Genomic DNA, 24,196 nt, shown 5'->3' on the forward strand with positions numbered 1-24,196 from the left:
GGAGGGTGAGAAGTGGGCAGAGAGACAGCTAGAGTGTGCCCAGTGCCAGTAGGCTGGTGGGCAGGAAATAGGTTTGTGATTAATTTTGTTTTAAGGTTTGAAATGGAGGAGGGTGACAAAATGGGCAGAGAGGGCTAGAGGTCTTTGTTTTTAAAAACTGCAACTAAAAAAACCACATCCCAAACTCTTTGGACGGGGGGGGATTGGAAAAGACAGATTTTTTTTTTAACCCACTAGGCTAGGCTACCCTTCCCTTTCCTAACTACCTAACTACCTAGCTAATAAGGGGATCCATCCCACAGATAGAACCTCTATTTAAACTTCTTTTGAACTAAACAGAACTTTTAAAAATGCAAACCCTTATAAAAACCAAGTCAAACCTCCCTCCAACCAGAAAAAAAATTAAAAATATACAATTCAATATGTGTGTGTGCACGCACACACGCGCGCGTGAAGGAGAACTCACTCAGTCTAGGACTTTACCCATTTTGCATCCTGTTGTCCACTTCTGTATGGTCTCTGGTCCGTTCTCTTTAGTTTAGCCTACTTCAATCTTCTTCTCCTTTCAGTCTCCAGACAGGTGGAGGGGGGCAGGGACAACAGCCTGGGAAATTAATTAAAACAAACAATTAAAAACAAAGGGGGCTGGGGGTTGGCCAGGTAGCCAGTGGCCACAGGGGCTCTGGGGCTGGCTGGCACAGACAGCAGAAGCAGGCAATGATTCTCTCAGCAGCAGGAAGGGGTTGGGGAAAAAATATCTTCCCTTTTCCTCAATCAGGATAGCAGGAACAAAAAGCAGAGAATCCACTCCAGGCAGCAGGCGGGCAAGGCAAAGCAAAGCTCCTCTGGCTCTCTCTCTCTTCTCCCACAAGGCAGAAAGGCAGAATGGTGCTGCCTGCCTCCTTAAGTACATTTGAAAATCCCTCTTTCACACTCCCCCCACCCTTGTCCCTTCTTTGACCCTTCCCCTAGCCAATGCTGGATCAGTCACTCCTGGCAAAACAAGATTTGAATAGGACTGAGCCAATCTGGAACCAGGAGGGAATCACCAGCCAGTCATTGCACTCTGTAAGTCACCAATCTGAAGCTTAGGAGGGTGGGATTTTTAAAAAAAATTCCTGACACAAAATGGAGACAGCAAGAGAGATTTCTACAAAATGGAGGCCCAAATCTACAATTTGTTCAGGTCTGAAATCTGGGCGATTTGTTTTGGACCTGAATCTGGGCAGCTCGCACAGACAGCACAGGGGTAATTTGTTTTGTCCACAAATTGCCTGAAACAGGTAGAATCAGGTACAAATAATTGTGTACCTGAATCAATTTGCACATCCCTACTCAAAAGGCACAGTAAGGATGCAGAAGGACCAGATCATTAAAGTTTCTGCTGCATTTTCTGTGAATATACTTCTGTCGTATTACCCAGCTCACACGAGTAGCCGTTTGTACTAGAGCCAATTCATGCTATGAATTTTGCTATGATTGAATGATTCATAGCATGAATTGAATTGAAGTATGCTTAGGAGTGTGATATAAAAGCCAGTTCAAACATGCTAAAATGATGTAGTGTGGTGCTCATATGGGAACAGTTCACATCATTTTAATGTGTGTGTTTTAAGGTGCTTTGACATGAAAAATATCCTGTCCATTTTCAGATTTTCTCTCGGACATCATGTATTATTTCTACATTGAGCATGATTTTTACACCAGAGTAGCTCTTTCAGACAAAGGGTTTGAAAGTGAACAGTCTTAGCAAGAGGTTTGTATCATCTAATTCATGCACATTTGGGGTGTGCACAAACCAAAAATTGTGGTTCAGTTCGAATTTGAACCGAACCACATGCCGCCGAACCAGTTCAGTCAAACCAACTGGCCGGTCCATTTGAATGAAACAGTTTGGGCGTTCAAGCAGCTATACTTGCAAAGGGTAATCCAGCAAGGATTCCCCTTTAGAAGTAAAACGTGGAGTGGAATCCACTGAAGGGCAGCTGAGGGGGTGGTGAGAAAAGTGGCCCAGCGCAGCTGCAGGTGCTGCTCTTCACACATACCCGGGCGCAGCTCAATCACCTGGCAATCCCTCTTTAAGCAAGCTACCCGTGTGGTGTCATCGTGGTTCTGGCTCAGAGGCCATTTGTGTGTGAGGCCAGAACCACACTGCTGCCGCACAGGTGGCTTGCTTACAGAGGGATTGCCGTGTGCTTGGGATGCACCAGGGGAGCAAGCGGCAGTTCTGGCAGTTACGCCAGTAACCACATTAAACTACTTGTCTTGCTGACATGCCCACCAGCTGCCCTTCAATGCTGAACCAGTCCGACTGAACTGGGCTTGGTTTGGTTCTATCATGGACTGAACCACCCCAGTTCAGTTCACGACTGAGCTGCCAAAACGGACAAGTTTGGAGCAAACCAGTTTGGCATCAAACGGTTTGTGCGCACACCTAATGAACATTTGAATTGTCAGCCTTTTTTTCATTTTTAAAAGACTAAGCTCCTATGAGGCAGCATGACTGTGAATTATGTCTAGAGATGCCTTTCACGCTGGGAAGAACCAATGTCGATAATGCCCTTCTTACTTATTCCTTCTCTACTGCGTAAGTCATGAATCCTCACACACCTGACTGTTGTGCCAAGACTTGATCCCAGATAGGTTGTCCTATATGCACTTGGAGGCAAGGGTGCAGATCTGCCTCTAAGCATTTAAGATAGGTTGCTGGCACCTGCCTGGCAGCCCCAAAACAAGCCATTAAGGCCACCAAGTGTGCTACCGTGGGCTAGCTACACCCCTTCCCTCTGCATCGGCACACTGACACAGGGAGCATGGCCAGAGCTGGGAACAAACATACATCGGCGTCATGCCCTCTCCAGCCAGCAAAGAAAGTGCTTTGCTGGCTGGAGAAGGTGAGGGGCTACTGCACTGTATTCCCAGAGCTGGACATGTCCCCTGAATCAGCGGGAGGGCATGACCAGCCTCAGTGGGGAGTGTGGCAGGGTAGAAGGAGCAATGGGGGGAGGGCAAGAACAAGCCTTGGAGGCCCCCTGAGCCCCACAGTCCAGGGATATTTGTCCTGACGCTCTGTTGTTCCTCCATGCATGATTTAAGGACTCCCTCTTCATTTTATTGAACTCCCCCTGCCAAACCTAATAAACCACACCTTCAGTCTCCAAAACCTTTTTTTTTTCTCCCCCTTTGAAGTGCCTTTCCACCTCAAAGATAAAATTAAGTGAGGAGTTGCTCCTCAAACTTCCCCTTTTTTCTGCACTGTGCTTGAAGGTGTGTAACGGCAATTAAATCCAGCTGAATTCTGCCTTGACTGGATTATGACCTGGACTGTCTGATTCTGTTTTTTTTATTATTATTATTTCCCTTTTTGTTCTCCTGGTTAGACATTTTCAACAGTTTGGGATTTTATGGAGATGGATACACTCTTCTTGGCATTTCAGTCCAGCCTTATGCGGAGTTCTCATAATGCAAAACAACTGTGAGTGCTGTACACATGTACTACACGATCACACTCTCTGATCCTGCCAGACAGCCTTACCCCCAAGGAAGCAACCATGAGGCTGGCCGAAGAGACGAGGATGGGCTGCAGCTGGGAGGAGGCAGAGGGAGAGCAGTTGAAGGCCAGGTGCATCCCCACCAAGCCCCAGCCCGCCGCAGCAGCGCTAGGTACCAGCCACAAAGCGGGCAATGAGTATGCCAAGCCCTGAGAGGGACAGCAGGGAGGCACGCAGAGATGATGTTGACAGCGCGCCTCCCAAATGGAGGGGGTCTGAGTGGGAGGAGGAGGGAAGGCAAAAGCAGCAGCGGGAGGGGATGAGAAATCAAAGAGAATAAAGGGGGGCATTGGCCCCATAATTAGGGGCGGGCAGTGCATATCATGTGGAGAGGCTTATAAAGGGCTGGCCAAGGATGAGAAGGAGGCTGGTGGCAAGTACTGAGAACCTCCGGAGAGAGGCCAGTACAAGGAACGGACAGCCAGTGATGGAGGAGGAACTGAGTGAAAATAATACCTGCCTCAGGCCAGGTCTACAAGTGCTCCATCGGCCTGGGTTGGGCTGAAAATGAGGTGCATAGCCGGACACGCCCTCCATGGTAATGAAGTGCATTGTGTGGCACATATTTTGCCTCGCCACCTTGATGGAGACAGGGAGTGTGCAATCCACATTGTACAGGCTTGTGCTGGTGCTTTGGGCTTCTTTGAGGCCCAGTCAGCTTACAATGAAACTTGGTAAGTTCTGTTAAATATTTCAGAAATTCTGCTTACAAATATGTGGGGGCAGAATTTGGGACATTTTGTATATAATCCCATATACCCTGATTAGTGGTTGCTGGAAAAATCTGAACACTGACAGAAACTTTCCTCCGCACATAAAACATGCCTTGTAACTAAAAAGCAAGTAAAGACTCAGGCCTAGTTCAGAAATAATGAAATGAATAACCGGAAAGACCATCTCTAAGGTACACTAAAATGTGTTTATTATTCCCAACAAATTTCAAAAAAGACTTTTCCTCAGGGCCACTATTGAAACAAAAAGCCCTTCTGTATTGCATATGTTCTGAATTCTATTTGACAAAATAATTCTTAAGAGTAAACTTGCATACCCCCAGAATGCCAAAAGATTCATTCATGCTGGATACATGCATCTCTAAGGCCTGGTCCCAGCCCTCAGAATGAATTTTAACAACTGCTTGAACTGACTGACTGATGTAGTCCAGAGATATGGGCTGAGGAGTCATCGGTACTTGCAGGGGTGCATGGCAATATTCAGTGCAAAAATATTAGAGGAGGAAATTACTAGTCCTCCCCTCACTGCATCATGCCATGGTCCTGCACCTTGTGCCACTATAGTGGTTTGGGGCATTAAAAGGATAACTTCTAGTTCACTTCCTGCTTTAAACTCATTTGATAATGATGGGTCAACTCAAAAGTAAAGCGTAATTTGGCCCTGAGGTCCTGTTCCATGTATCAAGTACAGCAGGTAGTCATACAAGGCAGAGATGTCACACACACAATCAAAAACTATGTTCTACCTGGGTTTGGGAACTATGTGTGCTCCCAATTTCTGGTTGTGTAGAAGCAAGGTAAGAGGAAAACCTGGGCAGAAGTGATTGTGTGGAAGTAAGGTAGGAAGAAAAGCTACACAGGTTTCTACCTGCTTTCTGGAATTCCCCATGATGGGAAGTCCACCTGGCCTCATTATTTTACTTTTAATCACCTGATAAAAGCGTCGCTTTTTAGGTTGGCCTTTGATGGTGCCAGATTCTTGTGGTATGCCTTGTTTTGCTTCTGTTGTTAAGGATTATGTCCTCTTTTTTCTTATTGGATATAATCTGCTGCTATATTATTGGTGTTTTTGTTGCTGCTTTTTAAAAATCAGTTATACTGCTTTGATGTTTCTGATTATTTTTAATTTGATTACTGTTATTGTTAACCACTTTGGTTTGCTCACAAGAAAAGCAAGGTGGGAGTAAAGGAAAGAAAGAAAGAAAGAAAGAAAGAAAGAAAGAAAGAAAGAAAGAAAGAAAGAAAGAAAGAAAGAAAGACCCACATTTCCCACAGCATGAAGAGGTCTCTGTCCTTGGAGGGAGACAGGATAATAGCTGCACTGAAGGCTTGCTGAGCAGCACAGCATGTGGGAAGGGGGAAGGGAAGCAATTTTCACCCATCTCTGCAAAAGCCCTATTTGTTGCCAGAAATATGTATGTGAGGGCTAACTGATCCTCAAGGACACATTTCTGGCAATGAACAAGGGTTTCAAGCAAAAATCACTTGCCTGTCACCGTCTTTGCATGCCGAGCTGTGCAGCAAGCCTTCAACAGAGTTCTTCTGGCTCCTTACAAGAACGGTGCTCTTGCTAATTAAATTTTAAACATGGAGTAATCACTCTGCTCCTTGATGAAAGCGGAATGGTGGGGAAAGGGGTGTGCACAAAACAGATTTGCCCAGTTTGATTCGAGTCTGAACCAAACTGGGCGTGTTTGGTTTTGTGTCCCCTGAACAGACCCTTAGCTCGGCTCAAATTTGAACTGATTTGGGGGTTCTAAAGTTCAATTTTTAAAAAACATACACTCACCTTGGGAGGTGCTGGCGCAGCCGCAGGAAGTCTCAGCCATTTCCCCTTCCCCCCATCGGCTTCCCCCTGCTCTTCCAAGGGCCATTTTGGCCTGTTATCTGGCCAATCTGGCCCCTTCTTTGCATGGTGTGGGTCATGACCCGTGACCATGGCAGCACCCCCTGAGGTCACTGGACCCAGTGGTGAATGTGTGAGATTTATTTATTTATTTATTTATAACCTCGAACCAGCCCTGAACTGATCCAGGGAGTTCAGCTAGAAGGCAAGCCCTCAAGCCGGACTGGTCTGATGGCAAACTATCTTGACCTCCAGCTGGTTTGCACATCCCTAGATAGGGTGTGGGGGAGAGCTTACCATTTTATCAAATGAAAAATGTGCTCTGCTTGGGCAAACGAACAAACTAACGAATTCACAGATATCCTATATTTTATTGTATTCTCACTCTGCATTTTACAATCAAAGTCTTGGCAAATGTCCAATTTCCCATAGCAGAATAGGAAGTTCTTTCTAAAAATGACTAAATCCTGGGATGGTGCCAAAATGAAGAAGAGATTAATTTTATTGAAACCTCTAATGAAGATTTGGGCCAATGCATGTGACAAGTAAATGATGGCATGAGAAAAATACAGTCATTTCCAAAAGGTTATATAACTTCCCATTCAGTGTGACACATGTTGCCAACAAACTGACAGCCAGGATATTTTTTCCAGTGGTATTGGCAGATGATACATATCTAATTACACAAAAGCACTGAGACCCATTTATTGATTTGGCACCAAAGATGTTTGCTTACTTGCAAGATGAATGGAAGCCAAGATGTAAGAAATGGCCACTGAGCGCTGATGGAACTTCTTAGAGCTTTAAGTGCTCTAGTTACAAACATTTAACAGTTGATGTTAGAATTACTACTTGATCTTACTTCAGTCAGCAATGTCAATGCCTAGGAGACAGCCAATGGTGGGAAAAAGTTGTGTTTACCCTGCCAGGGAATTGTACCGAAATGTACCTGTACCCAGCTACAACTCTCTCAGGTAACATACAAAATTGTGAAGAAAAATGATATGAATTCTCAGGTGAAGTGAATGATAAGTGTTCTGGCTGTTTGGAGTATATGTGTAAAAGATTGCAAGCAGCGTGCATACCTTTTAACAGCACTGGAACAAGCCTATTGACTCTTGACTGGTTAAAGAATGAAATCTGTGTTAATTTAGTGGTGACTTAATGCACCAAGGTATGTGTCGAAACCTGATTTTTCTGGCAAACCACAAGGTTTTCTGGAAGTCAAGTGCAGGGACTACAAGGTGTCATCTTGGGTGAAAAGTTGGTAGCCATCAGAGGGTGCTGGAAGCAAAGCGTTAGCATGGCAACCTTGTCACAGGGCATGGCTCCTGCCCTGCAAATTACCAGTTTAATCCAGATCCCTCTCCCCACCCTCCCCCAGCTGTTATGACCCATCCTCAGTTTCCAAGGGTTTCTCATTGCTCACAGTATTGGAGCATTATTAGGCAGCACAATAGGGATCTGCATTCATTTAGGAATGAGTGGGCAATTGAACCAAGTTAGGCCCATTTCATGCAGTTTTCTTTCATCATTAAATGAATGCCTGTGTGACCCAATTGAGCCAATGGACTATTCGGTTTGTTCAGATCCCATTCATTTTTATAATGAAAGGAGCAGTGGACTCACTTTAGAGCATGGCAGAGCTATATAAAGTATAAAGTCTTTTCTTTATACTTTCTTTTTAACAGTTTTTCAAAGTGTAAAAAGAAAACCAGGGGCCCAGCCAGCAGTTCCTGCTTGCAAATGCCATGTTTCCCCGCCCACAAGTTCCAGACCAATGCAACATCCAAAGCATTGGGTGGGGAGGAGACATGCTGGCAACCTGGAAGTGACAACCAGGAAGTGTGCTGACTCTCTTTTTGCATTTGAAAGTAAGGCTGTTCTCTTGAGCAAAACAAGAGACAAAATCTCAAGGTGCTGTGAAGCATTTATTGGAGCCCAATGCATTTTAGCCACAAGAGACTTTCTTCAGGGGCAATGATTTATAGTATTTCAAACAAATAGTCTATGCTTTCTCACAAGCTTTTTTATCTCATTTTGCTTTTTGATGGGTACTTCCTGTTTTTTCTGTCTGTTCTGACCAGGGCTGATGCTAGGGGTTCTGGCGTCCTGCTGCAACCTATCAATTGGCACCCTCCTCCTTCATCAGTATTAATGGCAAGCTACACACACACCCTTTCTTCAAACTCCTTTAGGAACTCTCAGTTTGTTCCCATGGTGCTACTATTTTTCCTTCAAATCAAATGCTGTAAGAAGAAAATTGCAGTGAAGGGACAAATGCATAGTCGGAATAAAAACAAGTACTGAGCAGTAAATACGTAGCATCATACGAACAGGCTGTCATAGGCCAAGGGTTAATGTGATAAAAGCAAACAAAATCAGCCACTGCACTACTTGTTTCACAGCTAAAATGAGGAGTTCCGTCTCCTGTGTCTCCTACACTGTCTCCTCCTCCAGGACCATGGAATGTGCCCCCAAACAAAACTAGAGCCTCCCCATCTCTGGATGTTTTTAAGAAGAATTTCAAAACATACCTGTTTAATCAGTCTTTTAGTTCTTTGTTTCATTGTTTAAGTTTTAAAGTTATAAATCTATATTTGAACTGGCTTAGCTGATTTATTGTGTGTGGTGTGTGTCTTTTAAAATTGTAAACCACCCTGAGATTTATACTGGGGTGGCATAAAATTGGGAGGAGAGCTAATCTTGTGGTAGCAAGCATGACGTATCCCCTTAGCTAAGCAGGGTCTGCCCTGGTTGCATATGAATGGGAGACTAGAAGTGTGAGCATTGCAAGATATTCCCCTCAGCAATAAGAAACTGAGGATGGAGCCACTCTGGGAAGAGCAGAAGGTTTCAAGTTCCCTCCCTGGCTTCTCCAAGATAGGACATGAATTTTTTTTATAGGACAAGGTTTTTTTATTGAACCAACAAACTACCAAAGCACAAAGCATATTGCCAAAGCACAATTATATACAAAGTAGTTGTTTGTACATCATATATCTACAAAGATTTACACACAAGGATTTGGAGACCCACAGGGTTATAAAGTATATGTAAGCAGTACTCGGGGATGGGGGATTACAAGGCACATCAGGTAATGGGGGGGGGTGGGTTACGTCCATTTCCATAATTTGTCCCATTGCTGTTTAGAAGAGATACTCTTGTCTTTTTGCACATAACCATACAAACTTTTCCAGAAGAGATTTACTGTCTCATCCATGTGAACCTCTTGGTCGCGTCTTCCCTCCCTATTCCTGTGCAGGAGCATTGCATAAATGACATATATTTACTAACCTGATTACAAGAAGGGGAATGTTCCAATTCCCTAGTATGAGGGCACCTGTTCTGTCCCGTTTCCTTGAAGGTTTCTTTCTGGGACCTCGAAAAGAGGTTCTATCGCTCAAACCCGAGGTTAGTTCTTCCCGAGGTTAGTTCTTCCCAAGTCTGTTTTTCCGATTCCTGCCTGCAACCTTGGAGAAGCCGCTGCCAGTCTGTGAAGACAAAACTGAGCTAGATAGACCAATGGTCTGACTCAGTATATGGCAACTTCCTATGTACACTCAGCACCCCACACAGTTTAAAGCCAGTGTGGTTTACTGGTTAGAGTGTTGGATGAGAAATGGGTTCAAATCCTTGCATACTCAGTCAGGAAGCTCAGGGGATAACCTTAAATTAGGTACTCCCTCTTATCCTAACCCACCTCACAAGATCGTAGGAAGAAAGAATCATACACACTGAGTCACTTAAAGGAAGGGCAGGATACAAGTGTCATGACAAAATACATGTATACATGTACAAACAACATATTCATTTTTATGCTGACTCTTAGCCACATGACTCAAATCAATCCATCCACTAATCTAATTTCAAACCAGACAACAGAATGGCATATATGGACTTATCCCAGTTTCTTAAGATTTAATAAGTAAGCAAGCATTTGAAGGACAGGAGAGCAGCAATGTTCCCTCTAAGTGTTCCCGCACAAGTTTTTTTTATGTCTGCTCAGTTAGTTCTAGATATCACTCAGGTTGAATCAGGAAAGCCCCACTCTGAGTGCACATGCGCTCACACTGCCTTGATGCTGAAACAAAACTCATTTCCACACACATATGACAAAAATTAGAGGGAACACTGCAGGAGAGAAAGGCAGCTTTTATAAAAAATCCCCAAATGATTTACAGTCTTATTTTGATGCAAGTCTTAAAAAAATCATTTATTCAGCAGCTTTAGCACTTTATTGAATTGATTACTTAGCAGGCAAGATCTCAATGTTAAACACCCCCACTCCACTGAACTGCTTGTCTCTGTGTCCTCTCTTTTTTCCTTTCTTCTTGTGCCGGGTTGACTCCCTCTTTACTTCTTCATCCTACTTTCCTTCCTTCCCTCTCCTCCATTTCATACCTTGCCTAGCTTCCCCCAGCCCCCACCATTACCCATTTCTCAGTCCTCTCTCTCCCTATTTTCCCCCACTTGATTTCTCAGTTCACATGGATACATTGCACTTGTGTACTTGCTGCATGCTTGCTTTTAAAAATACGCATTTATTTACTTCATGCTCCCCACTTTGTAAATCAGCAGTAACAATGAAACCCATTCACCCACCCCGCTTTATCTTGCATTTGGTTTCTCAGTTCACACAGATACATTGCACTTGTATTCACTGCAAACTTGCTTTTTAAAATACCATTTTTTACTTCACCCCTTTTTGTGAACCAGCACAGCAGTAACAATGCAGCCTGCCCCCCCTCCTCATCTCTCCCTCTATTTGCATTTCCCCCATTCACATTCCAATGGTTTCCCCCACTACCTCCAGACCAAGGTTGCTTACTTTTCAAAATGTTGTTTCTTTATTTTCCTCAGTCCTCCCCGACTCAGACAGCCAGAGTCACAGTCAGCTCAGCAGCATATAACGCAGCCAGCAGCCTCCTCTCTGCTCCAGGCAGCCAACCACCACTCCCTCTCACTACTGTCTGCCTCGTGTGTGTGTGTGTGTGTGCTCTCCACCCGTCACTCACGTGACGTGTAGTGAGTCTGTGCACAGTGAGGCCCTGGCCAGGAGCAGCCACACTTCCTGGGAGGAAGGCAGGCAGGCAGCAGCAGCTGGGCCAGCCACCCCACCTCCGGTCCAAAGAGCGCCACAGGGAGGGAGCCATGTCAAGATCAGGTAAATCCGGGCTGGATTTACCCAATCTTGCCTCGCAAGAGTGGTGCAGTGGCAGGCGACAGGGAAAAGGTGGTACAGTGGGGAGATGGGAGCAGCATTCACACACACCCCAATGTCAGCGCCCCCCTGCAATGCAGTCTGTGCTTACCATGTTGCTCCGGCCCTGGTTCTCACAAGCATGAAACAGCGCAGATCCTGTCAGATCATGGTTCCCTCTTCCCACCAACATTCCAGGATCGTCTGGGAAAAGGTACATTTAGTGCAGCCTTCCCCACCTGCATGCCTCGTCTCTGGTCATGTGCACAGCCTCAATATGTTTTTTTTAAAGAAGAAGAAAAGCCCAGCACTCTGCCATGCTCCCAGGGATGCCCGCCTTTGCTGCAAAACTTAATGGAGAACGCAAAGAATAGATTCATAAAATGCAATAGTAATTAATGAGTGATGAAATGAACAAGGGTTTAAAAAATGAAAATAAATGGAATACTGAATTTTTTTAAAAAAATGCTTGCATACCTCTGCTGGGAGTCAGCTAGTCCTGACTTGAAGATCCTTCTCCATGTGGCACACCCAGTAGTTCCCACTAGCTGCTTAGATTGAGCTTCAGCCAGGTCAATGTTTTACTACTCCCTCACCTTGCAATTGAACTCCCCTTTCTCTTCCCCTCCCATTTGTTATTGGAGGAACCATCTTTAGGAGATTGAGCCAAGGACCAAAGGACCCCTAAGTGTAGTCAGCTCTTGGGCTATAGAGATGATGCTTCAGCACTTAACTCTGATACCTCTTGAGCACTGATGTCCACATGCCTTCCAGACAGAAGTCTTCTTCAGGTGATATTTTAAATGGATGGCATACTTCTGTACACTGTCCAAAGTGGATCCAGAGGTTCTGACCCACCCCCCCACAGTGTGCTGCTCATTCCGCCTCCTGCAGTGCCGGTAGTGCCCCAGACTGCTGATTGCAGACGTGCGTTGTATCACGCTTATAGCATTTGTCTCTTCAGACAAACGTCGTAACCATGAGCAGCATAGGAAGGGGAATGAAGGCGAGGGAGTGACATGCTGTTGGTGGGATTTCTGGACCTGCTTTGTATGTCAAGTAACATCTGAAGAGGGCTAGAATGTCTTGACGATCCTTCTGAGGTTCTTGAATTCTGGGTCCTGCACTGATTCTGTCTGTTCTCCTGGCTACTGAATCTGCACCTTTCCTTCATAACCTGTAAATATAAGCATAGAATTCTGCAAATACACCACAAGAATGTAATGTTTTCTCCTCCAAAGGGAACTGGCCCCAGAAGAGAATCTTTGAATGCAGGAAAACTATAGCTTTAAATGCCATTTTAACAATGTTATTGTGATAATGTTGGTTGGTTGGTTGACTGATTGATTAAGTGCAGTCAAGTCAGTATCGACTCTTAGCGACCACTAATAATGTTAAGGGTGGGAAGAAGAGTGATCATTTCTATTAATGAAGAAAAACATGCACAGCAGAGTTTCCTAGCCCTGGACATCAGTAATTTCATGATTTATATAACCTCATCCAGTGATTCACAATATCAACTCTTAATGCAAATTCTCATTCCCTGGGGGTGGGTAGGGGGGAGTAGCAATCAAAAACCTGCAGAGGAGCAAGCAATTTTTACTTTCAAATGCATCTCTGCATTCTGAGCAAATGAGGAGAAAGAGAGCAAATACCAGTCTTGCAGAAATATGTGCTCATATTTTCAGAGGTTAAGTGGAATGTAAATTACAGAGTGGCACTTAAGAAAACTTTCTACTCATTAAACTGCTTCTCAGTTCTTCTAGGGCAATTGTAAGAAACGAAATAGGGAAAACTCATGACAGTACCAGACCTACTTTCCCTTCTTAAATCCTGCTGGTGAACATCTGGCTTTTAGCCCAAGGCTCTGCTTTTCTGTGATTATTATTCGAAGGGTGTATCTATACAATGACTTAAACTAGCTTAACACACATTCCTTCTTCCCAAGGCACTCTAGGAACATGGGATTGGAGGATGGGGTGGGGAGAAGGGGGTTGATCCAGGGATTGCAAATGAAACATTTTCAGCACTCCCATCAAATGACAATTCCCAGGATTGTTTGAGGAAGTCTGCAATTAAAACTAGTATAAAGCTGATAATAGAGTGTAGTGGAGATATAGCCTGTGTTAACAGTCAGCTTGTTGTCCTTCTAAAGGACTGCTGCACACATGATGCTTTCTTTTTTGGAAATTGCCTGTGTGATGAAGGAACATCTGTCTGAATTGGTTTGAAATGGTCGATTTAAACAGCAACAACTTGGTGGTCTATGGCTGGCAGGGATTTCCACAGATAGTGTTTTTTGTAGGTTAATCATGGGTGTTGGCCAACATCCAGACTAATGAAGCACATATGAAGGCAATGCTGGATACTATGATGGAGGGATGATTTTTTACCACTCTCCCCTTCTCTCTTAAAAGGACCATGACTCCCCCAAAAATATGTCCCTCAGGAACATGTTTTTCAGAAGTCACAGTTTCGTAGCTTCAGAAGTGGGGATTGACAAAAATAGTCTGTACCATCAGTGCAGTGTTAGCTGCACCAGTACTTCATTAACATGGATATCAGCCACTATGTGAGAATATTCACCATTTTGTAATTGTTCATACTATGTGAAAATATTTACCATTTTGTAATTGTTCATACCTACCAGCTTTTTGTGGATTAAAATCTCTTGTATTCGAGCTGACTTAGATTCAGACCCCATAATTACTTCAGTGTCTGACACAGAGGTGTACAGCAACTACTCTTATGTGGTTAGGCTGGATCATTTTCAGTCTGTGACTCCTAAGAATGTGGACAAGCTGCTTGGAATAGTGCCTACCACCTGTTCTCTTAGACCCTTGTCCGACATGGCTTATACTATCTGGCAGGGGGATTGTCGTAGAAGGCCTGGTAGATATTATAAATGCTTCTCTGAGGGAGGGCAGGACACCTCCTTGTCTTAAGGAGGCAATTATTAGAGCTCTTCTGAAGAAGCTTGCGCTGGAGCCCTCAGAGCTAAGCAACTATAGGCCTGTCTCCAACCTTCCATGGCTGGGCAAGGTAATTGAGAGGTGGTGGCTTCCCAGATCCAGGCAGTCTTGGAGGAAACTGATTATATAGACCCATTTCAAACTGGCTTTCAGGAGGGCTATGGGGTGGAGACTGCCTTGATCAGCCTGATAGATGATCTCCAATTGGGAACTGACAGAAGGAGTTTGACTCTTCTGCAGGGGCGTAGCTAGCCCGCCGGCGGCCCGTGTGCGGCCGCGGCTTGCGCCCCGATAGCCCCGCCCCCTGTGTCTGACATCAGACGCAGGGGATAGCCACGCCCCCACGTCTGACATCAGACGTGGGGGGGTGTGGTCTGGCTCCCGAATGGAGCCTTGAGGCTCCATTCGGAAGAAGCAGCTTAACTGCTGAAGGGGCCGCGCGGCCCCTTCGGCAGTTAGACGAAGGCTGGTGCTGTGTTCACAGCGCAGCCCAGGAGCAGCTCTTCCCTGCAGGGAAGAGCCGCTTCTGGGCTGCGTTGCAAACGCAGCACCAGTCTTAGCTCCTGAACGGGCTGTGCAGCCCCTTCAGGAGCTAGTTAGGCTGGTGCTGCATTCGCAGCGCCAGCCTTTGTTTAGCTCCCAAAGGGGCCGTGTGGCCCCCGCTCGGGAGCTAAACTACCGCCCCCGCGTCTGACGTCAGACACAGGGGGCGTGTCAGGGCCACGAATGGCGGCTCCTAATTGGGCACGGCCCAGGTTCTTTGAACCCATTCGCCCAGTTATAGCTCCTCCCCTGCTCTTTTGGTCCTTTTGGATCTCTCAGTGGCTTTCAGTACTATCAACCACAGTATCCTTCTGGAGCATCTGAGAGAGTTGTGGGTGGGAGGCACTGCTTTGCAATGATTCAGCTCCTACTGCTCAGGCAAATTCCAAATGTTGTCCCTTGGAGACTGTTGCTCTTCAAAACCTGAACTTCCGTATGATGTCCCTCATGGCTTCATATTGCCTCCAATGTTGCTTTTCATCCACATGAAACTTCTGGGAGAGATCATCAGGAGATTGGGTGCAAGGTATTATCAAATCTATTGCTCCGAGTCAACATCTTTGGGTGAAAGCATAACTTCCCTAAATGCCTGCCTGGACCTGGTAATGGTCTAGATGAGGGATAACAAACTGAGACTGAATCCAGATAATATGGAGGTATTTATTGTGTGGGGTAGGAACTTGGGAGATGATTTTGATCTGCCAGTTCTAGATGGGGTCACACTTCCCAGAAGTAACAGGTACACAGTTTGAGAGTGCTTCTGGATCTGAACTTCTCCCTGGTGTCTCAGTCTGAGGTAGTGGCCAGAGGTGCTTTTTATCAGCTTCGGCTGATACACTAGATGCATCCGTTTCTTGAGAATAACCTCAGAACAGTGGTACATATGCTGGTAACCTCCAGTCGTGACTACTGCAATACACTCTGTGTGGGGCTGCTTTTGTATGTAATCCCGAAACTGCAGTTGGTACAGAATGCAGCAGCCAGGATGGTCTCTGGGTCATCTCTGAGAGACCATATTACTCCTGTATTGAAAGAGCTGCACTGGCTACCGATAAGTTTCCAGGCAAAATACAAGGTACTGGTTATAACCTATAAAGCCCTAAACAGCTTAGGCCCTGGGTATTTAAGAGAATGTCTTCTTCACCATGAGCCACACTGCCCATTGAGATCATCTGGAGAGGTTGATCTGAAGTTGCCACTAGGGATGTGCACGGAACCGGCTGGCCTGGTTCGGTTCGAGTGCGAACTGCACTCGAACCCTACCAGCCAGTTCGGTCCAGCACCCTGGCGAACCCCCTCAAATTTGGTTCGGCTCGTGGGGGGTTCACAAACCTTTAAAGCACTTTAAAAAAAAATTTAAAAAAACAAAACCTTTTTTTTAACCTTTTACAGCCCTCCGTGGGGTTCCTGGAGGTGGCGGGGGGTCCATGGGGGTCCCCCCTCCCCCGCCAGCCTTCTACATGCCCCCAAGAGAGGTTCAGGGGATTCACTAAAGTTTAAATTGTTCTTTAATATTTTTTTAACTGTTGCAGCCTCTGCGGGGTTCCTGGAGGCGGTGGGGGGGCGGGTTCCAGGTGGTCCCCCCCCCACCGGATTTCTTCATTACCCCCAAGAGCTGGTTTGGCTGGCTCTAGTCTGCCGGTTCAGCCACTCTTCTCCCGGCAGGGCAGCAGCAACCATGTTAGAAGAAGCCTTGTTGTTCCTGCTCAGTTGCCTCTGTGTGGCCGGGCAAGAGGCTGATGCTGTGATGCGATCATGCTCCATCAGTGCTGGAGTGCTTCTTCTGCTCCATGCAGAGAAGAGAAGGGCTGCATGGCCCCTAGTGTGAGAACACATTAATTTGCTTGCCAGCCAGCTGCTGATTGAGCTATGAGCATTGAGCAGGTGTTAGGTAGTGCAGGCATCCTTCGCAATCCAGCAAAGGGATTTTAAAGACACAACTGCTGCCTTCGGGTTTCTCCAGCAAAGTTGCTGCTGTTCCCTGCGCACCAGTCTCAGAAGATAATCTTCAGCACTGAGCCCCCAAATCTGAGTTTCTGATCTGAGAACTGCAGGTCCAATGGATCTGTGGTTACACACGCCCCTCACCCCACTCTCCCATCTGCATTTGGACATTGGGCAGAGGGGTCTCTCTGCAATCAGTGAGACTGCAGAGAGGTGGGGGAGGTGGCTGTGTGGGCTTCCTCCTTCACAGAAGGGCAGCTCACACAGCCAATCGGGCCAGAGTAAGCGAGAAGCTTCCTCCCTCAACTCCAAATCCATTGGGCCCAAACTGCACTGCCAGCGTTTGAACTGGACCACTAAGCCGGAGTAAAGGGCAGCAAAATGCCACTCTGACTGAAGGTACAGAGTGGAGTTTGGCAAGGGAAACCACACATCCCTTTTTGCCCTTAACTCCGGTTTGCCAAATTTGGACCTGCGGCTTCAGAAACTGGAGGTAAAGGGACCTCCAGGTTCCCATTACGTCCAAACTCGGCCACATGCTCAATAGGATGGCAGCAGATTTGGTCGATATGTTCATATGAATATATTAATGTTACTAAAGTGAAACAGAAATCAGAAAGAACCCTTTTTAAACCTGAGAAGGTGCTCCTAGGTCACAATATCAAATCCAACAGCACAGGAGCGCTAGGTAAGTAGAGGAAACTGCAAGACCAATGACATCTAAGAGAGCAGAGACAAATGCTAGTTATGTGTAGTGATGGCCACTAGAGAGTGACTTCATTTTTGCTGTCAGAAACACATTTTACAATTTTTCTCAGACAGAAAAACGCAATCAGGTTATGCTGGTTATAATCAAACTGCGTGTGTTTATACAAACATGCTCTCCTGAGTTCAAAGCTCAGTTGTCTGACAATTAGATTTATTCATGGGGTGTGTGTGTGTGTGTGTGTGTGTGTGTGTGTGTGTGTGTGTGTGTGTGTGTGTGAGAGAGAGAGAGAGAGAGAGAGAGAGAGAGAGAGAGAGAGAGAATGTGTGTACATACATGTGTGCACATATGCGTGCAGACAAACACATATATATTGTTTCTATAAGATATTGCATAGATTTCCCCACTGAACTGGTATGCCATTTAGTTAAAATTACTTACAGATCACTAGCTTGACATTACCTTGATATGCAGGTATGTTTTATGTTTATTTTGTGGGTCACCCACTGTCAGCAAATTCAACTATCATTTAATAATATGGGGAAAGCTGAAGGGATGAATATTTACATATGGTAGAAAGGAATAAAATGCAGTGAATAAACTACTGGTGGCACCCATTAAATCAGGAGCAAGAGCATCGGGTGTGCTGGAAGAGAATATTAATTTCCAAATTAACTGGCACAACTGAATTCAAATTCTTCTTAAGCCTCAGATTGGTGATGGAGGTGGGAGTTGTAAACATTGCAGCATATAGTATTGAACAGGTTGGCAATGTTTTTTCTCCATGTGTGAGTATGCCTGTCTAATTTCATGTCTTTTAACCAATTAGTAGCTAATCAAAGAATCTAATGGCAGATGATTACCTAACCAGATTTACAGCCAGAACCTGTGAGCTGCTTGCACACAGCACTATGAGTTGAAATGCCAATATGAAAGCTGATTTGGTCTAGAATGCATTCCAGCAGCTAGTTTTAGTGATGCCCTACTGGTCCTTGGCTCCTTATCATTGCCATAATGTGACAGTAACTGCTGGCTCCTCCATGGTTTTTTTAGATACATAGAAAATAATAGTCATCCAGCTTGACTGCCTGTGTCTTTGTATGGGCATGGGTGCCAGACAACCATCACATCTGCAATCATCTGGTCCCTGGGTGGAATCTTGGTGTGGTTCCTCAGCCAGATACATGCACATTTCCCTGCCTTTCTTTTATGCAAAAGGTTTTTGAAAAGGTGGCTGCTCCAAAGCTTCAGGCTTCTCTAGATGCCATCAACTGTTAGAATTCCTGACTTGGGCTTCTGATAATTGTGTCTGTGGCTTTAGTGATGGTTTCTGTCAGTGGCCATGGTGCTACATTGAGCCATCTAGATATTTTCGAAGAATTTCAGTTGATAATGTGATCATGGTGACAGGACTTAGGGGTTTGTGGGATCACTTATGAATTATTCTGTGCAGTCCTGATACTGAGGTTCCACATGGAAGAACTATTATTCATGACTCAAGTGAAAATGCAAAAGGACTGTGATTTGGATCATGAAAAGTTCATTATTTCCAAACTATGGGGTTTGTTTCCTACCGTAACCCCTCCATTTGAAAATTCAGCAATGCCACATCTGGGTTCCAAATCCATTTAAAGATAAAACCATAAGTTCAGACCTTTGGAAATTCAATTGGTTGACCTAAGGATATGGCTAATATACCTAATAAAATCTATTAAGGTGTAATCATTATTGGGTAATGGATGTGACTTGGCTAGTACATAGCCTACAGCAGGGATGTCCAACTGTGGTCCCCCCAGCTGTTGTTGGCCTACAGATCTCATTATCCCTGGCTGCTGTATTGGGGATGATGGGAATTGTAGACCATCAACAGCTGGAGAGCTGAAGTTGGACACCCTTGGCCTACAGTGTGGTATATGGGTCCATTACAGAGGTGGGCAGAACCACCTGATTCTGCTCCAGCTAGCTTTGACTGAAATTTGAAATAATTCAAATCTCCAGAATGAATCATGTAATCTGGAATATGTCCACAATAACTTCCTGCTTGCACCCATGTCTGTTAGATGAGTGGTGTTGTAACAGGCCTCTGGCTGTGTTAACCATGCCTACCCCGCTCTGGTACCACTGTATGGTGGTATCTTTTGCTCCTCTCATGTTAGCCTCTCCAGAGTTGGAAAAGCTCGAGATGGAAGGGTTTAATTAACCCACACAGGCTGGCAGGGAGATAACTGCACCTCCCCTTCCTTGCATTGGGAGCATTTCTGTATTTCCAGATTGGCCTCCAGAAATCAGCTGGTGCATAATCCGTTCCAGAACTGCTTCTGCCCCTTCTTAAGAGAGATTCGGGCCCTGGATTCCAGGGGGAATTGAATTTTCCCCCATCCCTGGTATTACTTGCTTCCAACTTCTCTGTGGTTGGGCTAAGTGGAGTGAGATCTTAACCACAACTCTAATTGTCCTAGGTGATCTGATTGAAATGATCCTGTCCTGGATGCCTGTCAGGCCAGGCTATAGGCTCTTGGAGAGGTGCAAGGGAGTTGATTCAACACAGCTCAGAAGCAGACTAAGCCCTTAAGTACTTCTTACTTCTTGGCTTCCCCCCCCCCCACACACACACACTTGGAAAGTGGAAACCTTAAGGAGGCAGCCTTCTGGAGTCTGGTACTCTTCCACTCTACCTCCTTCTGCCAAGCTTGTTGACAATGCTGGCCTCAGGGGCATAACTACCATAGGCAAGGGGAGGCAGTCGTCTTGGGGCCCCACTGCCTCGAGGCCCCCCCCCAGAGGCACATCACACGACTCCCCACCCGCCCATGTTGCACCCCCTATGAATTATGTTGATTCTTTTGGAGTTCGGCAGGAGCAGAGGTAAAAAAACTAGATTCAATATAAACTAGATATTCACCGTATTCATAATGGGGATGTGAGTGTGAGTGCACTATATATTGTGAAGTGTGTTTGTGTGTGTATATCAGCGAGGGGCCCATTTTAAAATCTTGTCTCTGGGCCCCCTCCAACCTTGCTACGCCCCTGGCTGGCATGTAGACATTGGGGGCCATGATACAGTGGCATAGAGACCAGCTCTGTAGTGGGCTCAAATTCTGGGGATACTGCCCCAGGAAGCCCAGGCCCTGAGCTTCCTCAGGGAACTCAGCCATGTAGAGATGTGCTTGAACTGCAATTCAAGTCCTGGTTGGGATTGGGGAGCAGGAACTTTAAGAATTTGGCGATCAATTCTCTTAATTGTTCTTCATTGTCATGTGCAGATACAATGTGCCTGCTAGCACCATGCAAGGGTGGGCCAAGCACCACCATGGCAGGAAATTGCATGGGGCGGCGGAGAGCAGGTAGGGACTTGCTCTCCTCTTTCTTAAAGCTCCCACTCCCCGATACCAACCAGGTCTCAAACTGCTGCTCCAACCATGGTCCGAGCACATCCCTACAGCCCTAGAGCTTCCTCAGGTTCCAGTCTGGTGCCATGATCCAGAGCTGGGGCTAGTCCTGTCTCCTCAGTGTCTGACTCCAAATCAGGGGTGTAGCTACAACTGAGCAGATGGATTCAACGAACCCAGGCCCTCCAGCTCCTTAGGGCCCCCCAACTCCACCTCTTCCTATTTTCTTCATTATCTCCCTCACTCCAAGGGGCTGCTGGGGAGAGGCACGAACATGGGCCCCCTCTCCCCTAGCTGCACCCCTGCTCCAAGTTGTGACTTTGAGCAGAGGCTGTGATAGGCTGGGCCATGACAGTAAACTTTATAAAATTCCAAACTTGCCATCTTCACGTCATCACCTATTTTAAGATCCATTATTAAATTTGAACAAAACTGTTAACTGAAACGTCTGGCAGGCAATTCTGGCCTATGGAAAGTTATTGAGGCACCATAAGAATAGGGCAACTATGGCTGACGGGCAGTGGCACACCTTCTGGGTCAAAATACACACTAAAAAAAGGCTATTCAGACACGCAGCCTAACCCAGGCTAGGGCAGCCCAGCCTGGGTTAGGCTGCTCGTGTGCAGCACCAGGATTGGGACCAATTCCGGCACTACCTGCCCATCTAACCCTACTTTTAACCCTGGCCTTTAGCCAAGATTAAGAGCGTCAGTCCACCCTTAACCACGACATTGAGGTTGTGTGGCTGTTTGGGCTGCACGCAGCCTGAGCACACACAGAGTTGGGCGCCTAGTGCACCTGACTCTGGGGGATTCCCCCAATGCACCATGCTCATCGCATGGTGTATTGTGGGGTATCTAGAGTCTGGCACACATTGTCCCAGGCAGGTGGGGGGTTGGGGGGAGGCTGTCCTGAACAGACCTTCTCCCCAGATGATCTAGTCCTTTTGGTGCAACAGGCAGATCACATGGGAGCACAATCTGCACATACCAACATGACTAGATTGTCTAGACGGAAGGTATGTTTAGCACAGCCTCCCCACTCCGCCACTTGCTCACCTGGCAGTCATGTGAATAGCCTTAAGGTGTCTCTGTGTTTCCTGTTCTTCTTCTTTAAATACCAGCCCTGAAGTGCCCAATCCAGATTGGGTGATGGGGTTTAGCCCTTTCCCCTGTATCACAGTTCCCACAAAAATCCCCCCAAAATATTTGCCCTGGGACAGGAGCTTCTATTGTTGCCAATAACAGCTCCCATTCCATGGTAAACAGAAACTTCAGTGACTTCTGGCAGGACCTGTTGTTAAGCCTTCCTTTCCCATGCTGCAGCCTTGATCTAGATTATTGGGGGCGGGGGGGGCATATCTGCTATATGAAAGAGAGAGATGGAAACACAATGATAGTAACTTCATGTGCTGTTTCACCCTGAATCTTTGAACACAGAGCACAAAAAGATGCAAGTCTCTGTAATGATCTGCCTTGGCCAGCTGCCCAGCAGCTGCAAAAACCTCTCTTTTCAGAGGGGAAGGGAGAGCTGACAGAGAGGAATGGAGAGGAGTCATAAACATTGCCAGAAGTCAACACTGGGAATTCCACAGGATCAGGGGTAAACATGAATCGGGGTCAGACAACAACAAACAGGTCCAAATTTCTAGGTCAAGGTTGCTCACAGTAAGGCGGGCCACCACAGACATTGTTTCCAGCACAGACCCAGCTTTCAGGCTGCTCTAAATAGGGAATGTGCTGAAAGCCCCACCCATCATTGCAGCTGGGCCTTGTCAGGGAAATGCAGCCAGACCAGAGCTGGGACACCTGTTCCTTCTGGCCAGCCTCTCCGACCTACGGCGTTCCTCCCTCTGAGCCTATACTCTGGCCAAACGTCACTGTTGGGGATCTGGGGCAGGCACCTCAACTTCAGTGACCTCAGCTTCATCAGGAGGAGGGAGGGAAGGAGGCAGAGGGGCCTGCAGGCCTATCAGCTCTGGCTCTGCTGAGTCGACCAGAGTTTCAGCCTGCTGTCCCTGCTCTGGGTCTTCATCTGAGGGATCCTCCTCCATGACCCCCATGGGAGTCATCACAATCTCCCAGGCAGGTCTCTTCATAATCCTTCTGATTTCATTTGGTAGAGCTTCTTGAAGAAAGGCTATTGACCCCAATCCAACTGGTGTTAATCATGATTAAGGCTGTAATCCTATGCATACTTACCTTTTTGCATAGTTACCTGAGAAAAACCCATTGGACACAATGAGACTTCTTCAAAATAAGCAAGCATAGGATTGGGCTGTGTGCCATTGAAAACAATGGGACTTAAGTTAATTGGTTTCAGAAATTAGCCATACCCAACCTTACCTGGACTGGGGCCAATATCCTTCAATATTTACAGAGGAGTAACCAAGGCACAAAAATGCTCTAGTAAAAGTGAATTTTTGCATACCACAGAATTACCAAAATGATAATGAACATAAGACAACAGTGGCAGTGGCAAGATCATTTTAGATATCTAACCAAGAGTTTAGATAGGCCTCTAAACCAAGAGTTTAAAAATGTAGAAATCTCTTCCAACGCTCATTTTCCAGTATGCAAAAGCACTATTTGTTCAATTGAGTGGAGAAGCAGTTCCAAGATTTGCAGCACAATACGCCCAGCAAGTTTGTTCTGTCAAACTTACTTCGTACAGTCTGCTTATCTCCTATAGCTTTAGTTTCACACCTCATCGTTTTGGAAGGCAAAATATTTTTCTCTCTGTTCCACTAGTTTACTCTCTTCTGTGAATCAGAGCATCACTCACTGTGAGACGTTGGCTCCTTTTCATCAGAGGTAATGAAGTGAGATCACCCGAACAATTATTTCCATCTGTGAGACTTAGCGTTGAATTCAGCATGTGGAATTATTTGCCAATAATTCAGAGTAAAGCAGGAGCCATTCATATTCCTATATCTTATGAAGTTTGGCTATGGTCCCTTAGTGTTTTTCCCCCCAAGCAGGGATTTTTCATACTGCATGCTCTCTCTGCCTGCCACCCTTCCAATCCATTTTTGGCCATTGCAGCTGCAGAGGAAGCAGTGGGCTTTCCTCCTCCTTCCTAATCAAGTATGCACGTAGAAAAAAAGCAGGATGTGTGCATGTGTGGTGGATACCCTGCATTCTTTTAAATCTTTGCTATTTAAAAAAAATCATAAAAGTTTGATGGATTATAAAAAAAGATTAATTTGCCATGGGTCTACAAGGTTGCCACATGTTTCTATAGCCAGCTACAAGGGTTTTTTTTTTTTTAACATAGAGGTCAATTGAAAATTATAAAGATATTCATAAATT

The 24,196-nt window shown here is 45.8% G+C and overlaps 1 long non-coding RNA gene across 1 annotated transcript; it reads right to left on the bottom strand.

Moving 5' to 3' along the window:
* Positions 1–490: 490 nt before the first annotated feature.
* LOC128342134 (uncharacterized) lies at positions 491–11,060 on the bottom strand. Its single transcript, XR_008314786.1, has 3 exons — positions 10,960–11,060; positions 9,426–9,622; positions 491–604 (listed from the first exon to the last, which is right to left on the bottom strand). It is a non-coding gene; the product is annotated as an uncharacterized LOC128342134 (long non-coding RNA).
* Positions 11,061–24,196: the final 13,136 nt, after the last annotated feature.

This window comes from Hemicordylus capensis, chromosome 1, assembly GCF_027244095.1.
Source record: "Hemicordylus capensis ecotype Gifberg chromosome 1, rHemCap1.1.pri, whole genome shotgun sequence".
In the NCBI taxonomy this organism is placed as follows: domain Eukaryota; kingdom Metazoa; phylum Chordata; class Lepidosauria; order Squamata; family Cordylidae; genus Hemicordylus; species Hemicordylus capensis.